This window comes from Symphalangus syndactylus, chromosome 6 (genome assembly GCF_028878055.3).
Source record: "Symphalangus syndactylus isolate Jambi chromosome 6, NHGRI_mSymSyn1-v2.1_pri, whole genome shotgun sequence".
Lineage (NCBI taxonomy): Eukaryota > Metazoa > Chordata > Mammalia > Primates > Hylobatidae > Symphalangus > Symphalangus syndactylus.
This window is the reverse complement of record NC_072428.2, coordinates 139,256,286-139,269,582: the sequence shown is the minus strand read 5'-3', so window position 1 is coordinate 139,269,582 and position 13,297 is coordinate 139,256,286. Positions and strand designations below refer to the sequence as shown.

The 13,297-nt window shown below is 45.8% G+C and overlaps 1 protein-coding gene and 1 long non-coding RNA gene across 2 annotated transcripts in view; one reads left to right on the top strand and one right to left on the bottom strand.

The window, feature by feature from the left end:
* The window catches only part of LOC129485490 (uncharacterized), a 254,453-nt gene that overhangs the window by 129,220 nt on the left and 111,936 nt on the right, over positions 1-13,297 (bottom strand). The window lies entirely within an intron of this gene.
* Positions 4,231-4,996, top strand: LOC134736964 (uncharacterized). The gene is made up of 3 exons (XR_010121470.1): positions 4,231-4,376; positions 4,601-4,730; positions 4,882-4,996. It is a non-coding gene; the product is annotated as an uncharacterized lncRNA (long non-coding RNA).

The window sequence follows — 13,297 nt, the reverse complement described above, 5'->3', positions numbered from 1 at the left end:
AGCTGCCCACCCCACCATAGCAGCTAGTGTGCCTGGCTATGTGCAGTAGCCAGACCCCACACCTGCACACTCACACACCCCTCGCTGCTCCACACTTGGCTTGCCCATGGCAGGTGGGGGATCTGGGCTGGTAATGTGAACTGAGCACAGCCTGCCAGGCCAAGTAGGTGGAACGAGCTCAGTGGCCATGAGCAAAACTCAAGCAGAGGTGCCACTGGCCACAGAAGTTTCCCACTGGTGAAGCAATACCAAAGTCAACACTGAAGGATCCTGTGACAGTGTGATGAGGGCTCACTACAAAGGATCCAGTGACAGTGCAGTCAGGGCTCACTGTGAAGAATCCTGTGACAGTGAGGTCAGGGCTCACTGCGAAGGATCCAGTGACAGCACGATCGGGGCTCACTGTGAAGGATCCCGTGACAGCGAGGTCAGGGCTCACCGCAAAGGATCCTATGACAGCACGATCGGGGCTCACTGCGAAGGATCCTGTGACAGTGAGGTCAGGGCTCGCTGCAAAGCATCCTGTGACAGTGCGATCGGGGCTCACTGCCACCTCAAAGTCCTAGGCTGAAGGGACCCTCTGCCTCAGCTTGTCCAGTATCTGGGACCACAGCTACTGCCACCATATCCAGCTAATTTTTTTTTTTTTTTAATTTTTTGTAGAGACTGGGGTCTTATTTTGTTGCCCAGGCTGGTCTGAAACTCCTGGCTTCAAGTAATCCTCCCACCTCAGCCTCCCAAAGTTCTTAGATTACAGGCATGAGCCACTGTGCCCAGCCTAAAATATACATTTTAAATTTTAAAATAAATCTAATTAAATTAGATCTCACCCACCAGGACTGCTGGATCTAGATGGAAGAGACTACTGTTTTTGTGTATATTTGAAATTTTCCATAATGAGGGTCTGATTTTGAGGTTCTGAGTTAGTTTTCTATCTCAAGTGAATGGAGTTCATATTAGTGTGTCTGGAGGAAACTTTCTTTCCTTACTTTTCTTAGCACCACGGAGACAGGCTGACATTTCCAATAGGAACTTTGCTGAAAAACAAAGGAGAAACAAAAAAAGAAGGCACACTCAGAGCCAGTCACCATGGTTTCTGGTTCACTAGCGTCACTAGCAACACAGGGCTAGGTGACAAATGTCCTTAGAAACCTTAGCTGCTCTGCAGGTAGGTTCCTGCCCCAGGGATGGGCTTCCTGGTTCATCTTGCCCAGAGATTTTTAAAACAGAAAAGTGCTTACCTCCAGTTTCTCCAAGGACCCTCCCACTTTTGTTTTGGGATGGTGATACTTCTGGAACCTGAAGATAAAGTCACTTGAATATAACATCAGCCAATGATCGTGAAGCTAGAATCGCTTGCTTCTAGCTGAAAACCGTTTTACATTTTAAAAGGTGACTAGGCGTACTTGGAAGTTCAAAGCAGGAGGATTCACCGTGCAGGGAAAGAAAGAGGAAAGCCCTTTTCCATGTTGTTTCCAGTCGCACTGGGTGGGACTGAGGCCAGCAGAAGTAACCCAGAGAGAAGTGTTCATGTGAAGGAACAACCAAAGTGACTTCTTCAAACTGACGAAGAAATTCTTCTTCAAACAAGAATTTCCCCCATAACATCCTTTATGACTTAAGTTCAATGACAGTTTGCGCGTTTGGTGGAAAAGGATTTTCTCCACGGCCTAAATTAAGACCACTGGAAAGCACCAGGCAGTGGGTGCAGTAACTATCTGATGACTGTGGGCTGGTGCATCCCATGTCCAGGGACATGGGGCAGCGTGCCTCGTCTGTGTTAGAGGGGGAACGGATGGATCTGGTGCTCCTCTTCTCCTGGATTTGCATCCCCACCCAGCGCCCAGTTTTACTAAGTATCCTGTCCTAGCCTGGTTCAAAGAGCTCATCCAACTGACTTTATTAAGTGGAAGTGGGGTATATTTGATATATATTTGCCTAACAACATGGAAAAGGGCTTTCCTCTTTCTTTGCCTGCACGGTGCATCCTACTGCTTTGAACTTCCAAGTATGCCTAGTCACCTTTTAAAATGTAAAACAGTTGGCCGGGCGCGGTGGCTCACGCTTGTAATCCCAGCACTTTGGGAGGCCGAGGCGGGCGAATCACGAGGTCAGGAGATCGAGACCACAGTGAAACTCCGTCTCTACTAAAAAAATACAAAAAATTAGCCGGGCGTGGTGGCGGGCGCCTGTAGTCCCAGCTACTCGGAGAGGCTGAGGCAGGAGAATGGCGTGAACCCGGGAGGCGGAGCTTACAGTGAGCCGAGATCGCGCCACTGCACTCCAGCCTGGGCGACAGAGCGAGACTCCGTCTCAAAAAAAATAAAATAAAATAAAATAAAATAAAATAAAATAAAATAAAATAAAATGTAAAACAGTTTTCAGAAAAACGAGGAGGATTGCTTTCCTTGCTTGCACTTATTATCTTGACTACCTGTATTACAAGGGATTTTTATATATTCATATGTTCCAAAGTCAGCAGTTCTCCTGTTAGTTCATTATGAATGTGATGTAAAGGAAGCCTTTTGCAATTAAAATGAGATTTTCCCACATCCAAGAAAAAAATACACAAAATAAAATAAATGAAATGGCAGTCTAATTAACTGTTTCATAACCTCACAGCCTAAAGTCATGGGTGGTGAGCTGTTATTTCCCAAATATCTAAGAAGGGAAATCAGACAATAAGGAAGTGGCAGATGTTTTATCTCACAATGCCATGTAGGCAAAGACCCTTTGTAACCTTGTTTTAGAAAGAATTCTTGTAATATGGTCACGAACTTTGGTTCTGAAGTTAGACTGTCTAGGTTACTGAATGTCTCTAAGCTTTGGTTTCTTTGTTTGTAAATTGGGGATAATAACAGTACCTATCTCGTTGTGAAGAAAAAGGAGGCAATTAATGGAAAGCATGTAGCGGCGGGTCATATGAAAGCCCCTATAAGACCTGTTCTGGGAAGGATGGAGAGTCATAGGGCGGTGGAGGGAAGACAGAGAACATTTGAGAAGCTGGGTCTTCATAATGGGAGACAAGAAGCGAGGTTTCACGGCCAGGCACCATGGCTCACGCCTGTAATCCCAGCACTTTGGGAGGCCAAGGTGGGTGGATCACCTGAGGTCAGGCGTTCAAGACCAGCCTGGCCAATATGGTGAAAACCCATCTCTACTAAAAATACAAAAATTAGCTGGGTGTAGTGGCAGGCGCCTGTTATCCCAGCTACTTGGGAGGCTGAGGCAGGACAATCGTTTGAACCCAGGAGGCGGAGGTTGCAGTGAACTGAGACCACACACCATTGCACTCCAGCCTAGGTGACAAGAGCAAAACTTCATCTCAAAAAAAAAAAAAACCAAGGTTTCTGCCTCCTGTGGCTGCTGTTGCCACCTGCTCTCTCTCTCATCCAGACAGGTAGGCCTTGTGCCTTTCACACCACAGGGAAGGAATGACGCCATAGAATGCAAATTGTCGGTGCTCATCTTTTAATTTCAGCAGTCTGGGTGCTGGGGGACTCAGGCAATAAAGATTGGCATGGAAGTAGCACTGTCCCCGCATGGGAGAGCCATATGGGCAAGGCTGACAGGAGAAGGCACAGTGGGAACCAGCAAGGACCCTGAGGCAGCAGGAAACCAGAATATCCCACACTCATATGTGGTCAAGATGATGTGAAGAAGCAAACCCCTATCCCCACCTCCAGTGCTGTGGCACTCCTAAAGCCACTGCCGAATTTAGGGGCAACACGGGGGAAATATTGGGGGGATTTATAGTCGAGTCATTAAATTTCTGTCGCCCAGCAGGACAGGACACAAGATAGAAATCAAGTTTTTCTGTAAAGGAATAAAGTCACAGATCCTCTACTCTTCAATTTGTGGACTGAGATTTGGACACACGTAGCAGATCACAGAGCCAAGACACTAGCAGTGACGATGGGTGTCCAGGTCCAGGGGACTGAATGACAGGACTCAGTGACCTGCCGAGGATAAGCAAGGAGTCACTGAGGGTCTCAGTTCCGTGGATGTGAGATATTGGCCTCTACAGAGGGGACAATACTTCGGAACAAGAATCACTCATAATAATTTTCTATGACCTAAGAAAATCCCCTCAACAGCCTTCAATTCCATTTGCTCTGATTGCAGCCTCACTAAGCAACCTTCTGATGGCTCTTAGTTTCCCAGGTAACCTGAAGACCATTCTGGCTTATTATGTATCAGTCTTTGAGAGTCTAATTAGGGCCACCTTGAGAGCCTGGTCAAATTAGGTTGCATCTACAAGTTCAGAGGTCTGGTGCTACAAATCTGAGGCCCAGGCTCCATACCTTCAACCGCATTGAGGTTCTGCCAGTTCAGAGTTTCTGGATGCCTTTCTGAAGCCAATTATTAGCACTCCAGTAAGGAGCAGACTGACTGCTGTAACCCAGCATGTACCTCGGTGGGGAAGGAGAGGGAGAGAGCCTATCGGAAGCACTGGAGATGGAGTTACTGTTGAGCATCACTGTTGTGAGCCGCTCTGCTGAGCTCCATTGTCACTGTTAGGAGTCAGGCCTGGGGATGTCCCTCCCTGGAGCCATTTCACAGGTTTTTGATGATAATATTTATTATTGTTTGTTTCCAGGTATTTCCATTTTTCATTGTAATTTTTTCTTTGACCCATGAGTAATTCAATTTTTGTCAAAGCATACAGGATTATTTAGAAGTTATTTGTTACAAATTTCTGCCTTTACTACGTTTTGTCAGAGAATGAGGTTTGTATTACACTAATTCTTTATAATGTGCTAAAATTAGACCTGTAAATACGGTCAATTTCTATAAATGTTCTATTTGTGCTTGAAAAATGTACATTCATTATTGTTTTTGGTTTTGTTTTTTGACACGAAGTTTTGCTTTTTTGTCTAGGCTGGAGTGCAATGGCACAATCTCGGCTCACTGCAACCTCTGCCTCCCAGGTTCAAGTGATTCTCATGCCTCAGCCTTCTAAGTAGCTGAGATTACAGGCACCCGCCACCACGCCCATCTAATTTTGTATTTTTAGTAGCGACAGGGTTTTGCCATAGTGGCCAGGCTGGTCTCGAACTCCTGACCTCAAGTGATCCACCCGTCTCGGCCTCCCAAAGTGCTGGGATTACAGGCATGAGCCACCACGCCCAGCCTCATTATTATTGAGTGCAATGTTTTACGTATGTATATAATATATGTGTCTATTAAATTAAGGTTATAATTTACATTATTCAAATCTTTAAAATCCTCATTTTTGTCTGCTTAAATTATCAATTACTGAGAAAGCTATGTTAAAATCTCTCTGTATGATTTATTTATTTAATTTTAGACAAGGTCTTGCTCTGTCACCCAAGCTGGAGTACAGTGGCACAATCATGGCTCACTGCAGCCTCAACCTCCTGGGCTCAAGCGATTCTCATGCTTCAGCCTGCCAAGTAGCTAGGACTACAGGGGCCCACCACCACACCCAGCTAATTTTTAAATTTTTTGGTAGAGACGGAGTCTTGTTATGTTGCCCAGGCTGGTCTGGAACTCCTGGGCTCAAATGATTCTCCCACCTCGGTCTCCCAAAGTGCTGCAATTACAGGCGTGAGCCACTGCACCTGGTCAATTTATTGTTAAAGCAAGTATTTGGCTTCACCTTGTTTTCTTAATGCCCAAATACCTGCATGATTATCAATTTAAAAATAAATTAATAATTATTGTATTATTAGTCTTCTGCTCAATTAATGTTTGTTAGATTAGCCAGATTCTTAAATTTCTTTTCTAATTCTCTTATTTCCTATCATTCATTCCTTCTGTATACAGTGTCTTCTTCCTGAAAAAATATCCTTTAAAACTTACTTTAGATCGGGCACAGTGGCTCACGCATATAATCCTAGCACTTTGGTTGACTGAGGCAGGAGGATCACTTGAGCCCAGGAGTTTGAGACCAGTCTGGACAACATGGTGAAACTGTCTCTACAAAAAATACCAAAAAAAAAAAAAAAGAAAAAGAAAAAATTAGCTGGGCATGATGACACATCCTTGTAGTCCCAACTACTTGAGAGGCTGAGGTGGCAGGATCGCCTAAGAACCTCCCCACTGGGAGGTCAGGGCTGCAGTGCGCCGCGATCATGCCACTGCACTCTAGCCTGAGCAACAGAGTACGATCCTGTCTCAAAATACAATAAAATTTACTTTAGTGAGAGTTTGCTGATGGCAAATTCTCTCAGTTTTTATCAATGAAAGTTTCTTATCTTTTCATTATTATTGAGCAGGGGTTTAGCTGGTATCGTAGTCAGGGTTCTTCAGAGAAACAGGACCAATAAGATGTGGGTGGATAGATGGATAGATAGATATAGATAGATTGATACAGATAGATAGATCTGGATAGGTAGACAGAGAAAGATAGCTCTATCATCTATCTCTCTATCATCTATCTATACGGAGATGAATTTTAAGGAGTTGATTCATGAAATTATGAAGGCTGGCAAGTCCCACGACTTTCGGTTTGGGAATCAGGGAATAAGAATCAGCGTAGAGGAGGGGCAGGGAGTGCTAACAGCAGGACAACAGCAACCGCAGAGGGAAGAGGGTCAGGCCAATGAGGGAAGGGAGGAGAACGGGTGTCCCGGACAGCTTCTTCTTGCAGTCCTACTCCATCCCAGAGGAGGCAGGGCGAGGCGTTGAGCTCCCTGGCCAGTGTCCCGGGCCTGAGGCAAGGTGAGAGCTATGGTTACAGGGAGCTCTCCAGGCCTCGCTCTCACAGCCCTTGCCCCAGGGACAGCAAAGCAGGAGCTGGAGGGAGGTGGACGCAGAGAGACACTCCATAAAAGGGAGCGGCACCTGGGCAGGAGGATGATGCTGGTGACGCGTAGAAGTGAATCCCTGAGTGAGTCGTGGCGGCGGCGCGAGGAGCTGTGTTGCCAGCACCAGTTCCCTGAAGGTGAGAGCCCAGGAACAGCCAGAGATCAGAAGAGGCGTGGGACTGCAGCCTTGCAAGGCGCTAATGAGAGGAGCCTGCCACTGTAGAGGGTATAGCTTGGTGGCAGAGCATCTGACTACACATAAGAGGTCCCTGCTTCAAGACCAGGTGTCTCCTGTGGTTTACATTTTTATCCAGCAAGACTATCTTGTTTTCTTCCTCTCCCACCCCTCAAAAGCCAGCCTCTAGGACTGTAATGTCTTATTTGTCTGTGACAAAGAAATAGAATGCAGCAGACAAGCTTTGCTAGCCTCACGATGACTTTTCTAGCAGGTTCTCTCTGTTTCTGCCGAAACCCTGTGGTACGTTTGAGTAGGTTTGAATCCTGATTCTGCCTCCTGCCATCTGTGTCATTGTTAGCAAGTCACTGATTCTCAGAATCCTCACAACCAGGACAACTGGGGTCCTGGCAAGGAGACCACGTGTGGACAAACCTGTATGTTATGCCCAGGAGCTCAACTTCCGCCGGTTTGTGCTGCGACATCGCCGAGGACTCCACCCACCTTTTAAGCGGGACTTGCTCCATCTGCTCCCTCTGGCCTCTCACTTGCCGCTCTGGTTGCTGCCTGGGCCCCACCCGCCTGCCTTGGCTACTTCCATTTCTGCTTGTGGACAGAGGGCAATGCATCCAGGAAACGTCCCAATGTGGAAATGCGGCTCTCACCGCCCCTGATACAAACTAAACACATTCTTTCCAGAAAGCCTCCCTTCCCCCTGGACACAATGACCTAACGGGAACAAATACCTAACCCAGACTCCCGGCCCCTGAGGTGACTGGCCAGAGATGCCCGCATCCTTTCCCACACTCTGTGCAGCCCACCCCCACCACCCCTCATCCAGCATCCTCCAGAGGGAGAGGAAGAGAGAGGAGGGGGGGCCTGGAATTTTTTATTCCATATGTACATGGGTGGAGGCAAAGCGGTGCATCGTGGGCAGATGGTCCCACTCCACTAGCAAAAGCCTTCCTCCAGATATCAGTGCAAACTGCTTAGGGCAATCACTGGAACAAAATCATCTCTGGTGCAAAGTCATATTTCTTTTCCTCTCATTCCCCTTATTTTCTGATCCCAACTTCATCTGCCGCTGGAATCTATTTAAACTTCTAACTTCCAGGCATACCTAACTTTTTGTCTTTGGTGGAGAGAAGACTGACTACATAGAATAATAATCATAAAATAATTTCTTTCTTAAAATAAAATTTAAAAATAAAAATAAAAATTATTAACAGCAAGAACATTGCAAGCCCTCAAGGCTTCCAAGCTGGGGTCCTCTGTGTATTTCATCTCCCTGCTTCAATCTCACCTCACCTTTCAGTCCAAAAAGTTACCAGATCCACTCTGTTGCCCAGACTGGAGTGCACAGGCCTGATTATAGCTCATTGCAGCCTCAAACTCTTGGACTCGAGCAATACTTCCAACTCAGCCTCCTGAGTAGCTGGGACTACAGGTGTGTACCACTATGCCAGGCTGATTTTTAAATTTTCTGTGGAGATGGGGTCTCACTACGATGCCCCAGGCTGGTCTTGAACTCCTGGGCTCAAGTGAGCCTTCCACTTCGGCCTTCCAAAGTGCTGGGATTGCAGGCATAAGCCACTGTACCCAGTCCAAATCTTATAGATTTTTATTCCAAATTTTCTTCCACTGTCTCCACCCCAACTGCCACAGCTTCATGTACTCTTGCCTGAATCATTGTGACTCTAAAGTCACATCCCTGTAACTCCTTCCACTGGATTCTCCTGTCCAATGTGATCACCACCATGAGATTCCTGAACAATCTGAGCAGATTATTTTCATCTCCTGAATAAAACCGTTTGTGGATCCTCAGTGTTCACAGGACAAAATATAAATTTCATCCCATGGAACTCACGGCCCATGGCAATTTAGACTTTGCTGCCTTCTCCAGCCATTGTGCCCTCAATGCCTCCTATGGCCCACACCACCCTTCTCACTGCTCCCCTGACACATGTGATTCCTTGGCCAGCCTTTGTTTATACTGCATCCTCTACCTCAAATTCCCTTTCCTACTCATCTTCTTCACCTGGTATTTTGATTAGTTAATGCTGCAGAACAAATCACAGCAAATCTTAGAGCTTCAAACAACACTAAACATGTCTTACTTCCACAGTTTCTACTGGCCAGAAATTCAAGATGGGCTCAGCTGAGCAGTTCTCATTTAGAGGCCTCTCCTGCAGTTGTAGTCATATGTCAGCTGGAGCTGTGTCATCTGAAGGCTTGACTGGGGCTGGAGGGCCTACTTTCAAGGTAGCTATCTCCCATGGCTGGCAAGCTGATGCAGATTATGAGCTAAGGGCCTCAGTCCCTTTCCACATCAGCCTCCACAGGGTTGCTTGAGCATCCTCACAGCATGGAGGTTGGCTTCCCCCAGGAGTGATAAATCTAAAAGACCAAGGTGGAAGCTGCCATGCTTTTATTGTCTAGCTTCAAAAGTCACACACTGTCACTTCCATGGTCTTTTGTTCCTCTCTTTGTACCAACTGCTTTCTGACCTTCAGTCAAATGCTCTACCTCCGGGCCATCCTTTTGACCTGCTGTGACTTCACAACTGCCACCTTTCACTTGTGAGGACACACTTAGGACTTCAAGCTTGCTTTCAGGAGCTGGCAACACCAATTCTAAACAATGGTCTTCCTCACTGCCATGAACCATCTCTTTCTTGTCTTCACAATGTTTCAGCCTATGCTTCCTCAGTCCCAAGGCAAAACATGCATGAATAGCCTTGTTGAAATTTAAGAATGGAAAGGCCAATCAACTCTCCTTGGTTAAACACAACTGACATTTTTTTTGAGCATCTACTGAGTGCCAAGGCTCCAGACATATGAAGATGAGGAATATTTGAACATTCCTCCTGCCTAAGACATGCTCAGAGCCAGATGGAAATAATGACAACATAGTAATATGTGCTAGAATTGCAAACAAAATCTTAAATTAAGGAAAAAAAAAACAGAAAAGAGAAAAAACAACTCAATCCGGGGCCAGTGAAAGGGAGAAAAGTCTTCAAAAAATATACCCAGTTTGGCGGCTCATGCCTGTAATCCCAGCACTTTGGGAAGCTGAGGTGGGCGGATCACTTGAGGCCAGGAGTTCAAGACCAGCCTGGCCAATATGGTGAAATCCCAGCTCTACTAAAAATAAATTAGCTGGGCATGGTGGTGTGTACCTGTAATCCCAGCTACTCAGGGGGCTGAGGTACAAGAATCACTTAAACCCAGGAGATGGAAGTTGCAGTGAGCTGAGATCGTGCCACTGCACTCTAGCCTGGGTGACAGAGCAAGACTTCGTCTCAAAAAAACAAAAATCAAACAAAAAAACCCAGCTGATAGGTCACCTCTACTGCGAGAGATGAATGTTTGTCCAGACACTGGGGTTGGGAAATGTGTTGGATGGCACATTAGAAGACGTGCTAGACCATAGAGAGCACACGGTGGCTGGAGGGTGCATGTGTGCCTGTGAGGGTCTGTGGGGTGGTGGTATGGAGGATGAGGACAGGGAGCGAGGAACAGGGAGGGGTGGGAGAGAGAGGTGATCACGATGGAAAAGTAGATTGATACAGGTTGTGGGGAGCCTTGTATATCGACTGTGCTTGGAAGCTTTGACATTTTCGACATCTTGGAGTTTACTGAGGATTTGAAGCAAAGGAACCAAGGTTTGTATTTGTTTTGCAAGCAGATGGTGTCAGCAGGCAGAGGCTATGTGGGAGGAAGGGGGAGACAAGGGCGACTTACTAATGTTTGTTGTATTGTTGAGGCTGCTGTTGCTGCTGTTTGTGAGGTTGGGGGTGGGGTTTTAACTTTTTTCCTTATAAACTGTTTTATTTATTTTAACTGAAAGTATAAGATGTGGCCCTGGGAATACTGCCTTCCAGAGATGTGGGGTCCTAGCAGCAGCCTCAGGGATGCTTTGGCCCCCAAGATCCTGTGCTGCCGTTGCAGTGCCTGAGCAGGACCTGGAAGCACCTGGACAGGATCTGTCAGCACCTGGGCAGGACCTGGGCAGCATCTGGGCAGGACCTGGCAGCACCTGGGCAGGATCTGGTGGCATCTGGGCAATACCTGGGCAACACTTGGGTAGCACCTGACAGGATCTGGCAGCACCCGGACAGGACCTGGTGGCACCTGGGTAGCACCTGGGCAGTACCTGCCACCACCACAGGCCCAGAGCAGGACAATTCAGCTGATGAGGTCACAGTCATTGCTACAGTCTCTGACCCTGATGGTTTCTTTTCATGGCTAGTTTTTTCCTTTTACTTTGGAAAATTAAAGCATAACACAGAGAAGAGTGCACAAAGCCTCATGTACAGCTCAATGAATTAAAACAAAGCAAACATGCCTGGTAACCACTGCACCAGCTGAGAAAATAACGCAGCAGAAACTCAGAACCCACCTGCAGGACCCTCCTAGGCACTGGCCTCTCCTCCCCAAAAGAATCAAACTATTCTGACTTCTCTTGCCATGAATTAATTTCGCCTGTTCATGAACTTTGTTTAAATGGAAACATAAAATATATGTTCCTCTTTGTCTAGCTTTTTTCTCTCAATATTCTGTTTGTGAGTGCTGTGGTGTAAATGTCTGTGTTCCCCCAAATTCTAATCCCCATGGTGATAGTATTAGAAGGTGAGGCCTTTGGAAAGTGATTAGGTCACGACGGTGAAGCCCTTATGAATGGAATTAGTGTCCTTATAAAAGTGGCTGGAGAGAGACCCCTCACCCCTTCCACCCTGTGAGCATACAGCAAGAATGCACCATCTATGAGCCAGATATGGAGCTCTCACCAGTTACTACATCTGCCTTGATCTTGGACTTCCCAGCCTCCAGAGTTGTGAGAAATAAATTTCTATTGTTTATAAGCTCTCCAGTTTATGGTATTTTGTTATAGGGGCTGGAATGGACTAAGAGAGTGAGATTCATTCATGTTATTGCATGAAGCTATAACACATTCATTTTAATGCTGCATAAGATTATCTTGGGCTAATAGTACAATGTATTTATCCATTCTATTCTTTATAAGCAGTTGGGTTATTTTCAATTTGAATCCATTATGAATGAAGCTGCTATGAATATTCATGTACGTGTCTTTCAGTGCACATTTCTTTTGAGCATATACCTAGGGGAGGATTTTCTCATTCATATGGTGTCTGTATCTTCAACTCTAGTGGATAATGTCAACTTTAGTGGATAAAGTTGTTGTGCAAGTTTATGCTCACATCAGCAGTATATGTTTTTCCATTACACCATCTGGTTACCAACACAATTATTGTCAGTATTTTTCTATTTTAATTTAGGCATCCCACTGGGTGTATAGCGTATCTTGTGATTTTATTTTGCATTTCACTAATTATGACGAGATTGGACCATTTGTCATGTGTTTGTTGATCATCTTTCTTTGGATAACCTTCTTGTTGAGGTCTATTGCCCTTTTTTGTACTGGGTTCATAGGATTTCTTTATATATTCTGAATAAAGTATCTTGTTAGTTACATGTATGCAAATATCTTCTCCTTCTCTATAACTTGCCTTTCAACCTTTTGGTTTGTTTGTTTTTAAGAGAGCATCTCACTCTGTTGCCCAGGCTGGAATGCAGTGGTGTGATCATGGCTCACTGCAGCCTCCACCTCCTGGGCTCAAGTGAACCTTCCACCTCAGCATCCCAAGTAACACAGGCACATGCCACTGTGCCCAGCTAATTTTTTAAATTTTTTGTAGAGATGAGGTCTTGCCGTGTTGCCCACGCTGGTCTGCAATGCCTGGATTTAAGCAATCCTCATGCTTCAGCCTCTCAAAGTGCTGGGATTATAGGCATGAGCCACCACACCTGGCCCCTTTCAACTTTTTAATGGCAACTTTTCATAAACAAGCATTTCTAATTTTAATATAGTCTTATTAGTCTTTTTCTTTTGTGGTTCTTCTTAAGGTCTGCTTAAGAAATCTTAGCCGGGCGTAGTGGCTCACGCCTGTAATCCCAGCACTTTGGGAGGCCGAGGGGTCAGGAGATCGAGACCATCCTGCCTAACATGATGAAACCCCGTCTCTACTAAAAATACAAAAAATTAGCCGGGCGTGGTGGCGGGCGCCTGTAGTCCCAGCTAATCAGGAGGCTGAGGCAGGAGAATGGCGTGAATCTGGGAGGCAGAGCTTGCAGTGAGCCGAGATCGCACCACTGCACTCCAGCCTGGGTGACAGAGCAAGACTCTGTCTCAAAAAAAAAAAAAAAGAAAAGAAAAGAAAAGAAATCTTTACTTCCTTTGAGAGCAGAAAAGAGTCTCTTCTGTTGCCCACTAGAAAGTTAATTATTTCACCTTTCCTCTTTGGATCTGTAATTCACCCAGAATTGAT